The sequence below is a fragment of the Melanotaenia boesemani genome, chromosome 2 (assembly GCF_017639745.1).
Source record: "Melanotaenia boesemani isolate fMelBoe1 chromosome 2, fMelBoe1.pri, whole genome shotgun sequence".
Taxonomy (NCBI): domain Eukaryota; kingdom Metazoa; phylum Chordata; class Actinopteri; order Atheriniformes; family Melanotaeniidae; genus Melanotaenia; species Melanotaenia boesemani.
In genome coordinates, this window is record NC_055683.1 from 36,524,644 (window position 1) to 36,542,591 (window position 17,948).

The window sequence follows — 17,948 nt, forward strand, 5'->3', positions numbered from 1 at the left end:
CAACAGGATGCTTCAGCTCAATGGATTGGGTTGCAAACATCGTTCCCTTGGGTGCTGTAAATCTGTGAGTTACAGAACCAAACTAACATGGGTCTGCTGTCAGGACATGTACTAGAGAAGTTTATCAATAACAGACTCCAAGGCAATGAAACATCCACTCTGTACTCATTGTCTGTAGAAAGACAAGTTAATCTGCTGTATATGGTAACAAAAATGTAAGCGCTCAGCAGTGTTTACTTCATCATTCTGTTTTCCTGATTGTAAGCTGCATAAGGCAGTAAACAAAGAAAATGGTTCAGTGGTCTGAGCGGTGATGTTGAGTTGTTTACAGAGACCAAACCATCCATCAGGCAACAGGTTTGGCATGAGTTCCCAGAAAGCACAGATGCTTAATGGCTGAACAGTTTGTGTCCAGGCTTGGAGGCCACAACCGAAATGCTGCTGGCTGCTGAGTGGACTCTCAGAATCTCATCACAGCAGAGGAGTGACGGGGACAGATGCCAATTCTGATAAAAACTGCTCTGAAGATCTAAATAACAACACAGAGCCAATTCACAGAGCCACAGAGGCTAAACCTAACTAAGCTTTGAAAGGAACGTCATGGTCATGTGTTAACTTAGTATACATGCAAACAACGTATCCTCTACAGTTAATTTAATTTTGGTGTTCCTCGAGGTTCTGGGGCCTCATTTATCAAACCCAAATCATTTCCATGAGGGCTCAGGAGGGGAAAAGAGGAAAGAGACTGAGATCCTGATGGGCCACGTTGACAAACATAAAAATGTTTAATTGGTGGGCACGGCGTGGGCATTACTTGTGTCAGAAAGACAGAATAGTGGCAGCAGGTGTCAACGCCGTGTCAGAGGTATCGGTATCTCCCATGTGGGAGACCAAAGTTCAAATCCCACAGGGTTGAATTGCTTCGTAGAAAAGCGTCTGCTAAATGACAGTACTGATGCCGGTAATTTAGTAATTTGTGTTAATTTATAAAATAAATATGTACAGATGCATCTGAGATTGGTTGCAGTTAATTTAGTGTTAAATAAAATTTCTTTCTAGTTGCTGGGTGCTCCAGCTGGGTGGGCGGTGCTGAAGGACCCAATCACAGCTTTTAACAAGATGGTGAAGGAGTTGCGGGAAATAAAGACCGGAAGTGTTTCTTAAGCGTTGCATCTCTCGTTGACCTCCAGCCTCCAGTCTGCGTCGCACTCTGCTGGAATGAAGGACCACAGCTTACTTTAAACACTGACCGCTACATGCTGGCAGCACTGTACACCATATTTAGCTGGATGGATTTTTTAACATGTACGTTTTGTTTCACAATGACAGAACATATTTTAGTGGGTGAGGTTCTTATTATTTATCATCTTTTTCTTGTAAACCCTTTTTTTTGTTTGTTTTTTCCTGAGCTTGCTCTCTTAGGGGAATTAATGTCGAATGTGCGTCTTTATTCATTTCTGCAAACAGCTTTAATATCTAACATGTGGTGTGAAAGGTAATAGTGGATTGTGGACAAATGTCTCACATTTCACATCATTTCCTTGATTTTATTCTGGACCGTTGGTGTCGCTGTTTTCTGTTTTTCTGGATTTTGTGCGTACGGGAGGGTCAGAGTTGCCGTGGAGGTAGGAACGTTTTCCTGTCAAGTTTGTTTTTTAGAAATCCCAAAAGTTGACTATGATTGGTGTTCGCCGGTTTTTGTTCCTACGCCAGCTTTATAAATGAGGCCCCTGGTCTTGGACTAATTCTCTTTACTCCATCCATGCTTCCTCTGGGTAACATCCTCAAGAATCCATTACAATTTTACGCTAGTGACAACCAGTTTTATTTCAACAGCAAAAATCTGATTTTTTCTAAATTTGACGCAGGTCCCTTTCACATGTGGTACTAATCAGATACGTATCCCATCTTTTTAAAGGCAACCTCAGTCTGAACAGTCATGTCGCAATTCATCTGACTTTTACATTACTGAAGTGAGACACATGGGACAAGTCAGAAATCTGTGACGGGTTCCAACTCTGTAATGACAGAGGTACAGAAGTAGCAACCACAACTACTAAGATTTGTTCCCTATTTTTTCTCAGTCTCCTTGTTTTCCTTATCAGTTGGTCATAAATTCGTCACCTCCAACTGCGCAAGAACTTCCAGATTAATACACCAATGTATGTATCATCCGTATTTACTTCAGTGAACACAGCATGATGTCACATCTTCCTCTACGCATGGGTCGTGTACAGCTCATACTGCAGTGCGATTAAGGTCAAATCAAAATATCGTTTAACAACCACACACACACAAAGTCAGCTTTCTGGAAAAATTGGAATGGCATTAAGGCCTGCAGTGTGGATGATGTCTTAATCTTAGTGTGAAACACTGACATCCTTTTGTCTTTAGGACTAAGCTTAAAACTCATATTAACCAAGAGAATGTATTTATAATTTATATATTAATATTTTACTAATATTACCAACACGTTCTTATGATCATTTTTTTATAGTTCATAATTATATTTATTTGTGTGTTCTATTTTTTTATTGTATCATATTCATTTCGATTTGATTTGTCTTTGTGTTGTATTTGCTCTGTTGAGAAATCTGCTTGAAAAGGGCTGTATAAATGTAGACAGTAAAAGGCAAATTCTTAGTAATAGCCACATGAAGTGATTTAAATCATGTCACAAGGGTTAAGATTTTGTCTTTTTCAAAAGTGAATCATCAATTCTTGTCTGGTTCCAGCAGTTAAAAGGTGAAATAGTTCACTGATCAGAAACAGGACGGCCCACCCCGAGTTTTCTCCACCTTGAGAGGTAATATAGGCAAGGACTTCACCACCACCTAGCTTAAGATACAGTGCTGTTCAAAATTTTGAACTATTCATCATATTTGTTCACATTTTGCTTTAAATTAACGTTGGATTTTTGCTGCTCTGTCACTCATTTTCAGTCCAGTCATTGTACCTGACCATGTTCTAAGGAATGTTTTGTTTTTGTTTTTTTAGTTGCATCTCTGATAAACACCAAATATAGCACAGTTTGTAGCAATAAGTTGATTCCCAAAGAGCTTTTAGCTGACTTTGCATATCCCCTGGGCGGTGTCATGTCTAAAAATAACAACTGTATGTTATAAATAAATGTGAATTCATCAACAAATCTAGTTACAACTTGTGTCTTAGGAGAAGCAGAAGGGCTGAACTAAGAAATAGGAGGCGTAGAGAGCCTCAGTTTGTAATAGAGAAACAGAGGTTTCAGAGTGTAAGCTGAGATGGCAGTGGTCAATACTTGGAGACGAGTTGGATAAATTTGGCCTCCCTCTTGGGATAAACAACCGCCAGGTTTAGCTTCCTACCTTGCTGTTTTTCTCCATCTATGTCACAGAAACTCTTGATCTCTAAAAGCAGCTCTAAGCAACACCAAACAGACAAGAGGACGGCGTGAATCGAGTACATGGAGTGTGAGCCACAGCAGCGGCTGAGACAACATCTGGATTTTTGTCTGTGACACTATTTTGCATCAGATGTGCTTCTCTGCGATGTTGTCAGATGAAGCTGGAAGGTCAGGGCACAGAGGGGAGAGCACATGCCTCGGTCGCCACCCTGACATGTGTTACATCCTCCTCACTCAGCCCACCTGCTCCGCTTAAGTCTTATAGCTTCATGTGAACACCAGCCAGCAGCAACAGTGTGCTGAATGTCACAGACATTTTGTTCAGATAAGAGTTTGAACTGGGTTCAAATGAAGGACTCTAATGTCTAACTGTCTAATGATACTTAGGACTTTCTTTGTCAAATTTATGTTTGCGCCACTAAAGTGAAGAGAACAATTTCATTCATTCTCTCAAATACCACCAAAACCTGCCAATTCAGAAAACATAAATACTTCCTTTACACAAACACTACCAATACTCTGACAAGAAATCTTTGCAAATATTTTTCTAAAACTTTCTACAATCCAGAAAGTAATGTGACACAAGGCTTCACAAACTACAGATTATTTATTTCTCTACAGTAAAAATTAAGAATGTAATGAAGCCGTAATGGGTGGGCTACCTGTTAAAGACACCATCCTGATATTATTATTATTATTATTATTATTTAATTTTATTTCTGGGTGCTAAAACGTTAAAACTTAAAGCATTAAAACAGAACTCAAGATACTAATTAGGTGGAAGGATCATAGGGAGTAGCAGAGTTTGGTAATAATGATAGGGTAAAAAACTGAATTTCAATTACCTGTATAGACCAAGTCAGAACTCAGTACTAAAACTCACCTGTCTCTACACCTGGCTCAGCATCTCTTCTCTCTGAACCACCCAGCTGCTTTGTGGCCATCACCTATAAAAATAAAAAGGAAACAATATTTTGGCTTTGTATGTACTATCACCATAATCAGTAACTCAGTAGCAGCTGAAATCAAAGTTTTCTTTGTAACGTAAACTTTTGCATTGACCCTAAAATAACTCCTGATGTCCACCTTTTCTTTTCTTTGCTCCTGCAATTCTAAAGAAAACACAACCAGTGCTGCTCTCTGGAACTAGCTAGAACTGGCTGAGTGGTTCTCAGACTTCTTCTATGGTGTCCCCCTTTGGAGGAATAAGCATTCCAATCATAACAGACTTTGGGTTATAAGCCGGGACTTAAAGCAGCGATCACTTGTTGCAGATAGAGAGTAGTATGGCACTGATGTCTCAGCTGTTTGTGTGACAGAAAATGGCAGAACAACTCAGAACTTGTTGGACATTGGTAGGGACATGTCCCTCCCATCCCTACCCAATTCTACACCCATTCCTGTTTCTTTCAAAGCTTTTGGCACAAAAGCTCAATCACAGGCTTGCATGAAGTAACTGCAGTCAAGTGAGCAGAAACAGATTATGATCAGCCGAGTTGTTGTTTGTGGCCGTGCACTCAACCATAGTGTGGGTCGCTCTTTACAGGATGCAGAAGACAGCAGCAGACCAACAAAGTCTTGTGAAGGGACAACCAACATCAGACTAACCATTTTCACCAGGGGTGACCAGCTCCAGTCCTCGAGGGCCGCAGTGCTGCGGGTTTTAGATGTTGCACTACAGAAACACACTTGATTCAAATTAAATGGCTTTCTTCAACAGCTTGTTGTCAAGTGCTGCCCATCATATCGACCCATTAATCTGATTCACGTGTGATAAAGCAAGTAACATCCAAAACCTGCAGGACAGCGCCCCATGAGGACAGACTTTGTAAACCTGTGATTTTCACAGTCGATCTCCTATGATGAGACAGGTGCCCAAAGGAAAGGGATCTCAGATGAGGTCATGCTGCAAATCGCAGAGATACGGAGTCTGTGTATATGGTAGAAAAAAAATACTTTTTCACAAATTAGTTGATATAAACAAAACTTTCATGTATAATTGTAGAAAAAGAAAAGTATAATGAAACTTTGGTTTACATTATACCAGTCCCTAATTATTTTGGTACAGGCATGCAATATTAAGTTTAAGTTCTTAAACCTATTTTGTCAAAAACCTTAATAAAAAGGTAACCTTTTTTTTTATCCAAGTGGAAGCACTTTTATGTACTTGCTAATTGGCTAAAAAACAACGTAGATTCTCAATACTTAATGAGCACACTGTGTAACTTAAAGCCAACTTAAAAACGTGATAGAAAAATTGTCATCTTTGTGTACAAAGGAAGGCCGGGTCTTTTTGCAGGGGTATTTACTCTTTTGTTCAAAAACCCATTTGAATGTGATGAAACTTTAAACATCATCCCAAAGACCTGTAACTGCTTCAGACCACAAATTGTACAGATGGATGTAGCACGGGGCTATCTAGTACCGGATTAGCTTAATGCATACCCAACAAAAGCGTTATGTTTGCAATGTTGCTACAAAACTGGTAGAAACAAGTAAGCAGAGCGATTCTAAAAACATAATCACAACAGCAAATAATCTGAAAAACAGACAAATAAATAAGCTGACTTTGCACAAAGAAGAGATTTTACTCCATGACAACAATTATGCCGACTCAGCTCCTGACTTGATACATGCCCAAAGAAGGTAGCCGAGATGTCACACACAAGCATTGACATCAGCCATAGTCACTGTGCTGAAACTAATAAAACTGGCATCTCTGTTAAGATAACTGGATGTATACGCAAAAAAGTGGCCTGTCATTGTTTCTGGATCTTATGATGGATCTGGAGCCATGATGTATACATGACAACAAGGAGGACATCTGAATACATTTAAAGGGCTGCATGTTTATTTAGATTTTGGCACAATTTGAGAAACCTATTAATTAGTTATGTCAGGTGACATCCCTAGCAATAAACAATCATAACAAGGTGACTCATGGATAAAGCCTAAAGGACAGGACTATGGGGTTGTTTCCCCTCTGAAAATCTCTTCAAAAGTGTAGTAACTGCACTCACAATCTGTGTGTGGTTTCTTTAAACCAAACAAATATAATTAAAGCAAGGATTGCTTGCACTCAAATTTACACCTACCATTGTAAATACAGACCAACAGCTGCTCTTTGACTCGCTCGAACATGCTGAAACAAACTGGGTGCCATCAGCACTCTACAGCATCAGCTAAGAATGAAGCGACTGGGGCGAAGGAAAAAGAAAAGTGCAAACATCATGAAATCACGTCAAACCTGCCGACACAAACTGGGCCTCTGTCAAACCACAGAGCAGAAAAAAACTGGCACAAATATATTATCATTCCATGTGTGGCAGAAGTGTCTAAAACATTCCCCAAACATAACATCCCAGTGTACTTCAAACCTGACAGCAGCCTCATACTGAAGCTGCTTCACCCAAAGGACCAAACAGCACAAACTGAGTGCTGTCCAGTGCTGCGAGGAGTGTACAGACCTCTATTTTCATGGAAACTAAAAACGCTAGGAGAACCAAACCTTCAAGATAACCCACACTGTTGTGGATATCATTGTATACATTTTTGGAGTTGAGGAAGCCATCTCTGTTACATAGGAAAAACAACGTCAGCCAGAGTAGGTGGTCTCAGGTAGCGCTTACCATACCCACCTCAGATCATGTGACTAAAACATGTCTGGTCGGGCAGCTTGCGTTGATGTAAACAACATACATGATGGTGATGTCAGTCAGTGGCACACATGACTTCAACACTTCAAAAGCTGAAACACCAGCTGGTTAGGATTCACGAAGTCTTCCACAGTAGTAGTGAAACATCTTCAAAAACCAAGAAACGAAGTCCAGTTATCTTGCTACTCCGTTCCTTGGGTTTTCATTAAAAAAAAATTACCTTTAAACTTTATTTGTGGGGAGCTTTAATTTTCTATGCTGCTGCTTTAATCATAGGCATCACCATTAATTTCAGTCAAGTTTGTTGAAGCAGGGAAACATAGAAAGTGTGCAGGACAGTAGGGCTGGGCAATTAATTGAATTTTAATCGGAATTACGATCTGGGTTTTCAACGATCATAAAAATGAAATGGTCCGATTATTTTTTGTCCTTCGATTTGTGCTGTTTTCAAATCGAGCGCAGCTGTCATTGCAGCGCTTTGCTGCAGACTCCTCCCACAGCCCTGACCACATTAGTTTCAATCAGAACGAGTTGCAGACACCTGGACACACTGGAGGCGGAGTCGCTCCTTCTCCATAATTTTCTATGTAAACTTGCGCGAGGAAGCGAAAATCGCTGCCCTCCTCCAGCCAAGCGACAGGCGACAGTCGTGCATGTAAAATGTTGCGTTCGTGCACACGGGGGCTTGCAACGCAACACAAAAAAATAGAAAAATGTTCAATTTTTGTGAGTCGCAACTAAATAATCCACCAGCTCCCAGAGTCACAGAGAGACAAACGTTTTAAACAGAACTTTTTTCTAAATTAACACAGTGAACAATCCGGGATTTAAGAAACTCATCAACACTTTGGACAAACGGCATCACTGCCAACTCACCACCGTTTTAGTGGACTGTCTCTTTCTTCCCTGTATGATGAGTGTAGTGAGGATGTTGTGAAAGATGTGGTGGCAGTCCGATGTTTCACCACCGCTACGGACCTGTGGTAAAGCCGCACCAGAGCCGTATAGAAATGTCGCGCTACATTTTATTGACGCGGATTTCAACGTGAAAACGAAATGTCTCCAGACTATTTTTTTCCAGATCACACCATACAGAACATAGCTGCTGGTCTGAGACAAACAATAGCTATGGGGACCTGGTGGAAAGAAACTAGTCGACATTACCATAGTAAACACTTAAAAAAAAAATCCTTTAATGTGACTTACTTCTTTTAAAATAAAAACAGTGACATATTTCTGGAGGTTTAGCCGTCTTGTTCTTTACCAAATCATTTACCTGTAATGCTTTTAAGATGCAATAATATATATTTTGTTGAGGTGCATTTTGACTCAAGTTATTCATTTACTCCTGTTTAGTGTTTCATGTCATGTGCTTACAGTTTAAATTAAATTGTACCCTTTCTCATGTGTTCAATTAATAACTTGCAGAAATGTGCCACAGTGTATAAAAAATGGTCAGAATCTGAACTTTTACAAGAATAATAATATTGCTAAGTTCGTTAGTTTTGTTGACTCCAGATCAGTGTGGATCATTATCTTGCAAGGAGGAGCTCTGTCACCAAGATAACATTGCCACTTTGATACAGCTGCAGATGAATATCTCTTAAGACAATAAACTCTAAGAACAGTTTGTATCCGAGCACTGATTATTTTAACAACCATTATTTGCAGGTAGTTCAGCTCTTTTCAGTTCTTCAAACAGGACAAACATGAACAATCCTCCCAACACAAACCAAAACACTGTTACTCTTTGCATTTCAACAACATGCATTCACCTAATCGATCACCAATTGAATACGGAAAGGTAACTCTACAAATTGTTGATATCAAGCGGAGGATTGGTGAACATTTATTGTCCAGCAGCTGACAGGGTCATGAGCCACATCCTCCACCAGCAGCCAAAGAGAAACAAATATGGCCTCTATGCCACATCTCTCAGTGCTGTCCTGACAGGCTCATAAAATCCCACTGATGTCCTCCTGCCCGGGAGAAAGGGTTCATTTTTCAAGGGATTCACCCACAGGGGAAAAAGTAAAGAATACTGGCTTCTGTGTGCTGCTACAACTTGCAGTTAGCTTTGTTAAGCTAAAATAAGCACACGTAGCCTGCAAGTGAGTAATAGGTGCACCCAAAATGCTTTTGAGCTTTCTGAAAATCATCCATTAAGAGAAAAAAATGAGTGGATGCAGAAATAATAAAACATTAATAAACAACGAATAGTAAATTCAACATGTCTGGTTAGGCTTTTTCTTCTGTTTGAACTCATGGTGGAGGAGGGGTGTGTGTGTGTGTGTGTGTGTGTGTGTGTGGGAGTGGTCCATGTCCTGACCCAAATAAAGTGGCACTAAAGTAGCTTGAGTTTGTGAATATGTGGTGAGTTTGAGTTACCTGCAACCAGTCTGCACTGTTAAACTCAGATTTGTCTCTGTCCTCAATACTGGCCTGACCTTTCAAAGATTTCTGGGTTACACATCCTGCAGGACTCACAAAAACACTGAGGGAAAATGCTGGCTGGATGGTCAAGGTCAGTCAAAGCAGTAGTCAAATTTAGCAGCAGTGAAATGGCTGTAGAAGAAATTACCATTCTGGATGAATAACTATAATTTATACCAGTGATCCTTAACCGTGGAGCCGCAGCCCATGCTTGGGACTTGAGCGCCACCTAGAGGGCTGCAAAAAACTTTGTTTTGCACCTGTGGGCCGTGGAACTGCGTAACCTAACAATTGAGGACAAGAGCGAGATCACCATAATCGATGAGAAGTTCAGATGAAATGCAGCTTCCACCAGTTCTTCAGCAAACTCCACTAAGCAGACAGCTAGCCGCTAGCCTGTAGTGAAAGCTATGAAGAAGTATTTAAAACGACAAAATAAAGAGAAAAAAAAATCCCAAACCCCTCCTAAAAGGCAAGACCAATCCAATTCATTAAGTATGGTTATGTAAATGGAGGTAACAAGGTAGAGCAAAGAGGTATATATGGAGTGTTAGCTAATGCTAACCATCTCTGAAGCTCAACACAAAAGCAGCTAGGAACTACCAACCAAACATCCGGGAAACAACTGGGAAAAATGATGGAGTTTTGTAGTCAAATCTAATATTTAGTAGATTTTGTGTTTATTATAGGAACCTGATTTTATTCCATAAATTATTAGCCTATTGGGCATCCTGTTGTATGTGCAGATACAAGATCACATGCATGTGACATGATTTAGTTCTTGAATACAAATTAAACCAAGAGTGAGATCAATTAAACCAATTTGTTTGTATTTGAATGGGTCCCGGACCACTTTGTACTGGAAAAGTTGCACCATATTTTCATACCTCAGCTTTTATTTAGTCACATCACAGCCTCATAAAAACCCACACACAAACCTAATTTTCAGTTTGGAGCCCCCGTAAGGTGAGGTTGGGGGGTTTGAGTCAGACATGAAGATCTGCCAACATAAATAAAGTTACATTATCTGGATGCAAAACAACAAAATACGTTCAAACTTTTTGATGGCTGGTTGCTGATGAAACCCAATTTATTAGTCGTTGGTGTGCAATGGTCTGCAGTGGAAACCATATTTAAGATAATATGGTATTTTATTAATTCTCACTGTTACACTATTATTGTTTCAAATGACAGCTGGAAGTCAAAGCTAGCTAGATGTTTGTCCTGTCTTTCTATATTCTTTGCTGAGATTCAAAATAAAATGATCAAGTACATTTTAATAAGTTTGGTTTATAGAAAGAAGCCACACAAGCCCAGCCAGAGGTTAACACAGCAGAGAGGCTTTAGTTGGAATGGGACTTCTCTGTTACTTCACTTGGTTTCTATTCATTTGTTTAGCTAGCATCGAAAAATATAAATAGATCAAAGTTAAAATCCTAAAAGGAGTGTTCATATAATTTTACATATTAATAATGATGTGAAACGAATGCATAATAATCATGATAATCTGAATTATTTCCATCATTCACCAGCTGTTACAAGACTTAACATGCTGCAAAATCAGTTTATATATCAACAAATTTTGCAGAAGCCACTGCATGTAAGTTGGTAACTTATGCCTTGACTAATTGTTTTGTAACCTAGAATAGAATAGAATAGAACAGAATAGAATAGAATAACCCACCTTACAGTGTGTACAGAGCTTCGGATTTAAAGACTGTTTAATGATGTTTAAAAGCACTAAATAAAAAGTTTCTTTTTTGTTTGTTTTCAGATATTCTGTTTTAGACCTGGTCCAATACTGTGACTCTCATGCTTCATTCCAACAGTTAAATTTCTGTGCGACCATGCATCCCCACATGGAAAACAATGGATTTTGCAGTTTAGTGTGGAGACCAGGACAGGCCCGAATAAAGCTCTGACCTCAGACATATTTAGGATGGATGTAAATGCAAACTTTAAGCTAGACCTTTTATCCAAGATCAGTGCTGGAACTCACTAATGCTCTTGTGGCTGAATGGAAACTAATCCCTGCAGCCAGGTTCCAAAATCTGTTGGAAAACACCAGATGAGGGAAGGCTGGTGCAGCAGATTATAGCCCACGGTTCTCCACTGATATGTTAGGGTGTCGACATACACACCGTGCAGGTAATCATGTTAGTGCTCTCTGGTGGATAAACCCCGTCATGGCAACACAGCAGTGTCATTTTATAATAGATTAATAAACTTAACTGAACCAGAAAACATCTTAATCTTGTTTAAGACATTTATAAAATACAGAAAATTAAAAACTGGTGCTTTATGACTTAAACACAAAGGCAGGAAGGACAAGGTGATCCCTGACTGACTGTCCCAGAGAATTTTTCAAGGACAAACCTGTTGAGACGTGAGATGCGGTTTGAAAGACGAGGCAGACCACGAATGGAAGAAACTATAAACATGAAAAATACAGACATGATGCACGAGACTGTGAAGGTTGAAACCGGGATGTGATACGTGAAGAGTTGTAGGACAGCCGGTGCTCCGACGACAGGGAGAGGGAAATAAACGGGAGGGGTGGAGGGAGGTGAATAGAGGAGGGGAGGGAGTGTGGGAGGATAAATCCTTACTACATAATGATTAGAGCTCACAAGCCCTTCCTGTAACATGGAATGTAGGAGTCGGGATTACAGCCGGCAAATGCAGCCAGAGGGACCCTGGAAGGAGGGGTGCAGGTAGGAAGAGAGAGGAAAAAAGAAGAAGAAAAAAACAAGGTGTGTTTAATGGGAGGCCGGGAAGAAGATCCAAGAATTTCCAAACTCCAGCAGCTGACTCAGATGTGCATCCCTGCTCCGGCCATCTGTCGCTGGCCGCTGACGGCCTCGTCCTGGGCAGCCGGATCATTTCTCACAACCTCATTTTGATGGAGTGGCTTCAAGAGCGCTGCTCGCACCAGAGGGGGGCAAAGGAGGAAGGCTGGGAGACAACGACAAGGGTCATTCTGCAGAATTTGTGGACATGAACTGGACGGGGACTATCAAGGACGAGACTGATGAAATGACACTTGGGGACTTGTGTTAATATTTAAGTTTTCCAAGTTTTTCCTCAAGTCTTACTCTCCAGAAGAAAGGAATTACCTCGTCCCTCAAAACGTGAAGACTTTTAAAGAGAAACTGCTTTTCTCACAGTTGTGAAAACATCCTCAAAGCATTCTGGGACGTCTTCTGAGGAAGCTGCCTCAACCTGGAACCAACAGCAAAGAGCACAAGTGCAACTGTGGACAGCCACCATTTGTTAATTTGTCTTGTTCCTCCTCTTTCTCCTCCTCCTCTGGCACCTGCTCACCTCCATCATTCCTTCCCTCCTCTTCCCCCCTCCTCCCATTTTTACCAGCGAGTGATAATGTGACCTTCTGCCAAAGTGCTGGAAACCATGCCACCGTCACAGCGGGCTCCACTGTTGCTGCTACTGAAATAGACTCAAACAAGTGCAGGGATAGGAAGGAGGACGGGGGGAGGGAAAGGAAGAGAAGAAGGGCCAAAGGGGAGGAAAAAAGAGGGAAGAGAAAGGAGAGGAAGAAGAAAAAAAGAGAAAAACTGGAAAAGGAGAGCTGAAGCTGTAGACACGGGATGAGTGGTGACGAGCCAGGGCTGGATGTGGATTGCCAACACAGGTAAACGATCACCTTCATCTCCCACTTTGTGCTGCTTCCGTCTGTCATTTATGAGAGTTTTTGTGATAGTAGAGTACAATCGAACATTTTTATTTCAAAAACCAAGTGTGGTATTTTTGTGCTAGCTATTTAAAGTAGTGTCCCTTTTTCCTCTCACTTTCAAAAGAGGAATAATCAGAGCGTAGAGGATCCGACAGAGTCCTTGTCAGGGCGATCAGATGGCACGCTGGGCTGGGCTTTTATGCTTGTTGTAGATGCGTGTGCTGGCTTTAACTGTTGCTCTAACTCACCCGGCTGCTGGGAAGATTAAACAGAGTGGATCGATGCGTCATTGTAAACAGCCGAGGAGGGCTTTGATACCTGCTCGCCGGACCAGAGACGCTGGCTGCAGGGGAAATGGAAACTGCCACCCAAGAGTGACTTTTCAAGACGGCAGGGGGGGAAAAAAAAGAGGTTCCTGTGATTACTGACAGTTTGGCTCCATGAATACAGAGCAGCAAATAGGAAACTCACTTCTGAGAGTACAGGAATGCTCTAAATGTCATCACTGATGTGTAAAAGAAAAAAAAGTGAACAAATTAAAGACTAACGCAGGACAAAGACGTTTTTTATCAAAATACAACCAGTAGATCATCTAAATCTAGATGTTTTTCAGCTGCTTATCAATGTCATTTTTTATCTCAGGAAGGTGATAAGAAGCTGAAAACGGGGAGAAATTCATCCACATAAAAAACTAATGGATGGATTCCAAACTGAGCAAACTATTGACTCTTTATCCCAGAACTGTTATGACTAAACTAATTTTATATTCGGTTTTTTGACAGCAAGGTCACATATCAGAGAAAGGTAAAGGTTTGTGTGTTTGAGTAGCTGAAATACAGGAGGAGTCCCGACACTTCTCTGGCCTCCCCAGTTGTGTTTAGCCAGATAATCACAACTATAAAGCTTTTAAATATATATATATATATATATATTTGGATATATTTGGACCTGTCAAACAGAAATTCTCAATCAGTGTCAAAATATCCCTTCTTTATATTTATTCTCACTCCACAAGTAGATGTTTAAGACAAACGAGGTGTCCTTCCACTTATTTTACTATGAAATAAATGGGAGTGTATGGTGAGACAGTGAGCAGTGCGGCACCAGTTAGGCAGGTGAAAAATGGCTCTTCATTATGTTATGCCAACCATGTCCCGGGTTCAGTAATTGGATGCATGTGTGAGAGTGTAATTTGAACATCCATATGTACATGCATATATGTGTCTGTGATGCAGAGAAAGAGTGCAACACAATAAAAAAAAATGTAATCTCACACACAGTAATACACAGTAACAGCTATGATGGACTTGCTGTCAGACTGAAGGGGAGGCTAATCAATAAGTGATACATTCAGTGATTAGACATTTTTTCCCCAAACTTGTTCTGTGATGACACCAGTTTGTGATCATAGACATAGAGAGCCTGACTGGCTTAATTTATGCAATGACAAAGTGAGGACAGGACAAAATGTCCTCAGTTTGAAGGCTGATCTTATCCGGTTTTCTACACAGATCATTTAAAACAAATACCATGCAATCTGCAAATGTCTGGCTTAATTAGAAGAGCAATAACGTGAGGTTATCAGGTAGGATTATTCATCTTTTCACCAGCTGAAACATCACAGGAAGGGTTCCTGCAGGTGGCAGGACTGCTCATCTTCATCGGTAGTCTATGTTGTTGCTGCTGTTGAAAGTTTGTTCTTGCTGAAAACGATCTGTCAGAAAAACGTTGCAAATTAACGACTGAAAACCTGATTATGATTTACGACCGTGGTTTCCAACCTGGACTCCCCCTAAATAGCCACGGGATCACGGAGACTTTGACTGTTCAGACCCAGTGTGATTTAAATTAAGGCTGTCCACACAGAGACACAAAGTTGAGGTTTACTGGTTTAGGTTTTTTTTTGGTTGTTTATTCACATGGAACCAGTGTTTTAGGAGCCTGAAAACACTGCACCATTTCATTAATGAGACAAATCTGAGAAGTACCACAGTTCAGATAATTAATCCTTCTTTTAAAAGAACAAAAAGGTAAGGTTATATGTTGATGATCACCTTCACTTTGGCTTTATGAAAGAAAAGGAATCAGCCAGAATATTTTATTTATGGTGAGAAGCAGCTAATTAAAACATAAAACCAAGCATGGTTTTAACACGGGGCAGGTGGGGGGGTCCACGGCTTTTTGTAGTTGCATGAAGGGGGTCCTCAGGTTAAGAGGTTGGGAACCAATGCTTTGGGAGACGCTAACAGGCTGAGGGAGTGTTTTTATCCACTGGTGTACAGATTTGAGCATTGAAACTGTACAGTGTGTCAGTAAAACGTGCTTTCATTGTCTTCAACAGATGATTCATTGCTAATGCATCCATGTTTGCTAGTTTATAACTTTATACAACAACTGCACCAAAAGGGATGTGACATAAGCTTGTTGTTTGGAATAGGTCAGGGTAACACTACGTGGTGATGAAAATCGTAGAATAATGATTAAATCAACAGACTCAAGATCAGGGATGTAACTTAGGGATTTTCTTAGATAAACAGTTATGCTTTTTTTTTGTGTGTGTGTGTGTGTGTGTACAAATCAAAAATGGAACAAACAGATAACAGGTGCTCAGATCGAGTTTTGGATTTTTCATTTGAGGCAGCAGCTTGACCCGGACGTTCCCTCTGCTCCGTGTACAGGGGTAAAACAGTGTTTAAGTAATTCAGTAATCACACGAATATCCTGGGGATCAGTTATCATGTGGAGATACTTTTGTCTTCTGAAAAACTATCACAGAACACTGCATTACTTTACATCATGATGGGTCTGAATCTGTATGCCAGACACTGCAAAAGCAACTCAAGACCAAAGTGCTGTTTTGATTGATTGATTGATTGATTGATTGATTGATTGATTGATTGATTGATTGATTGATTGATTGATTTCTGGAATCAAAGTATAATAGACATTGCAAAGGATAGCATGCTTAAGTATAAGACTTTTCCAGCATGGTCTTCGGTGTTCAAACAAAAACAGCATCAAGAGCAAGAAAGCGTTACTCTACAAAGAAATACAGAGTATAAAATCATATAAATATATTCTATAAACAAGCCATATAATATCAGTATATAACAGCAGTAAAAGCCCATCACACTTTACTAAACATTCACCTTATTCCATAAAAGCTGTAGCCCCCTAGTGGGCAAAAACAGCAATTACAGTGGTCACTTGGGGCAGCGCAGAACTGCAAAGACTCATGGGAAGTGCATCTTTGGCAGAAATTTACCCTCATGTAATTGTTACATTAATTTGAGTCATGTGTTTTACTGTCATCATATGCTGCATTCACAAAGTGTTTGAATATCGTGTCATATTTGAACATAGTGTTGTAACTGGCACAATGAATGTGAATGACAGTACAGGTACTAACATACTGTGCATGTTACTTGCATGCACTAGGAAATTTTCTACGACATAACAGCAGTGCAGTGACTGAATCTGTCAAAACTGATCCAAAAAGATAAGTTTTGAAGTTTTAATATTGATAGTAAAGGCAAAATAAGTAGCAATGACACCTAGTGTTTCAAATCAGAACTGCAGTCGAAAGAGAAAAACACAAAGAACATTCTTCCCTCCTCCCCCTCGGAGAGTTTCGCGTAGGTTGCCGGTTTGTGAGAGGACGGTTCTTTTATATAGTCTATGAAGGACGGTGAACATAGTGCCAGCAAACATCATGATGTCGAGCGAAAATGATTCACACACACAGTAAGTTGTTTCACTGTTGTTTCAAATAAGGACCTTGAATTGGTAATTCATGCATTTGTATCGTCTCGTTTGGACTACTGCAACAGCCTATTTACTTGCCTAAATAAAAAGGAATTGTCCCGTCTGCAGCACGTCCAAAATTCTGCAGCCAGGCTCCTGACTCGCACGAACAGATGGGCACATATTACCCCAATTTTAAAGTCTCTTCACTGGCTTCCAGTCTCCGTTCGTTTTGCTTTTAAAATCATGGTGCTGACTTTTAGAGCCCTACATGGCCAGGCTCCTTCCTATATTAGAGACTTATTTTGTCCCTACACTCCCTCTCGGAAGTTGAGGTCTTCGGACCAAAATCTTCTAATGATCCCTCGTACTCACTATAAGTCCCGGGGTGACCGCTCCTTCCAGGCCTTTGCGCCGAGGCTATGGAATGACCTCCCGCCGTCCCTGCGTTCCCTCGACTCTATAGATGTTTTTAAGAGTAAACTTAAAACTCACCTGTTTTCTCAGGCTTTTAATAATTGACGTGCGAGGGCTGTGTTATGCTTATTATGTCTTTCAGATCTTAATGTATTTTGCTTTTTATTTTAACGTATTTTATTTGTATTTTATTACTTGTTGTGTTTAATTTATTTGTATTGATGTAAAGCACCTTGTGATGTTCATTGTCTGTGAAAGGTGCTCTAGAAATAAACTTTACTTACTTACTTACTTACACACAGTAAGTTGCTATGCTTTGCAATGCTAGCGCTAATTTTACACGCTAATTTACGTTAGCATAGAATGTAAACAAATGCCATGCAGCGGCAGTTTTCCCTTACTCTCACTTAATTAATTCGATAGTAATTTGATAAGTTTTTAAGGACAAACACAGTATTCACTTGGCCCAAACATCATTAAATTTGTTGTTGTAAACTAACAGGCCACCAGTTTACTCCACTAATACATCCATACAGTCACACAAATTTAATGAGTGCCAAGAAATAAATTAGACTAAAATCTTTGTAAATCAAGATAAACTTTTCGGTTAATTTAAGCAAAA

General features: G+C 40.1%; 1 protein-coding gene across 1 annotated transcript in view; it reads left to right on the top strand.

The window, feature by feature from the left end:
* The first annotated feature begins 12,124 nt into the window (after window positions 1–12,124).
* Window positions 12,125–17,948, top strand: part of grin2ca (glutamate receptor, ionotropic, N-methyl D-aspartate 2Ca) — an 84,344-nt gene continuing 78,520 nt past the window's right edge. Inside the window, exon 1 of the mRNA XM_041975721.1 lies at window positions 12,125–13,123. The gene's annotated coding sequence lies outside the window, so the exon portion shown is untranslated. The remainder of the gene's footprint in view (window positions 13,124–17,948) is intronic.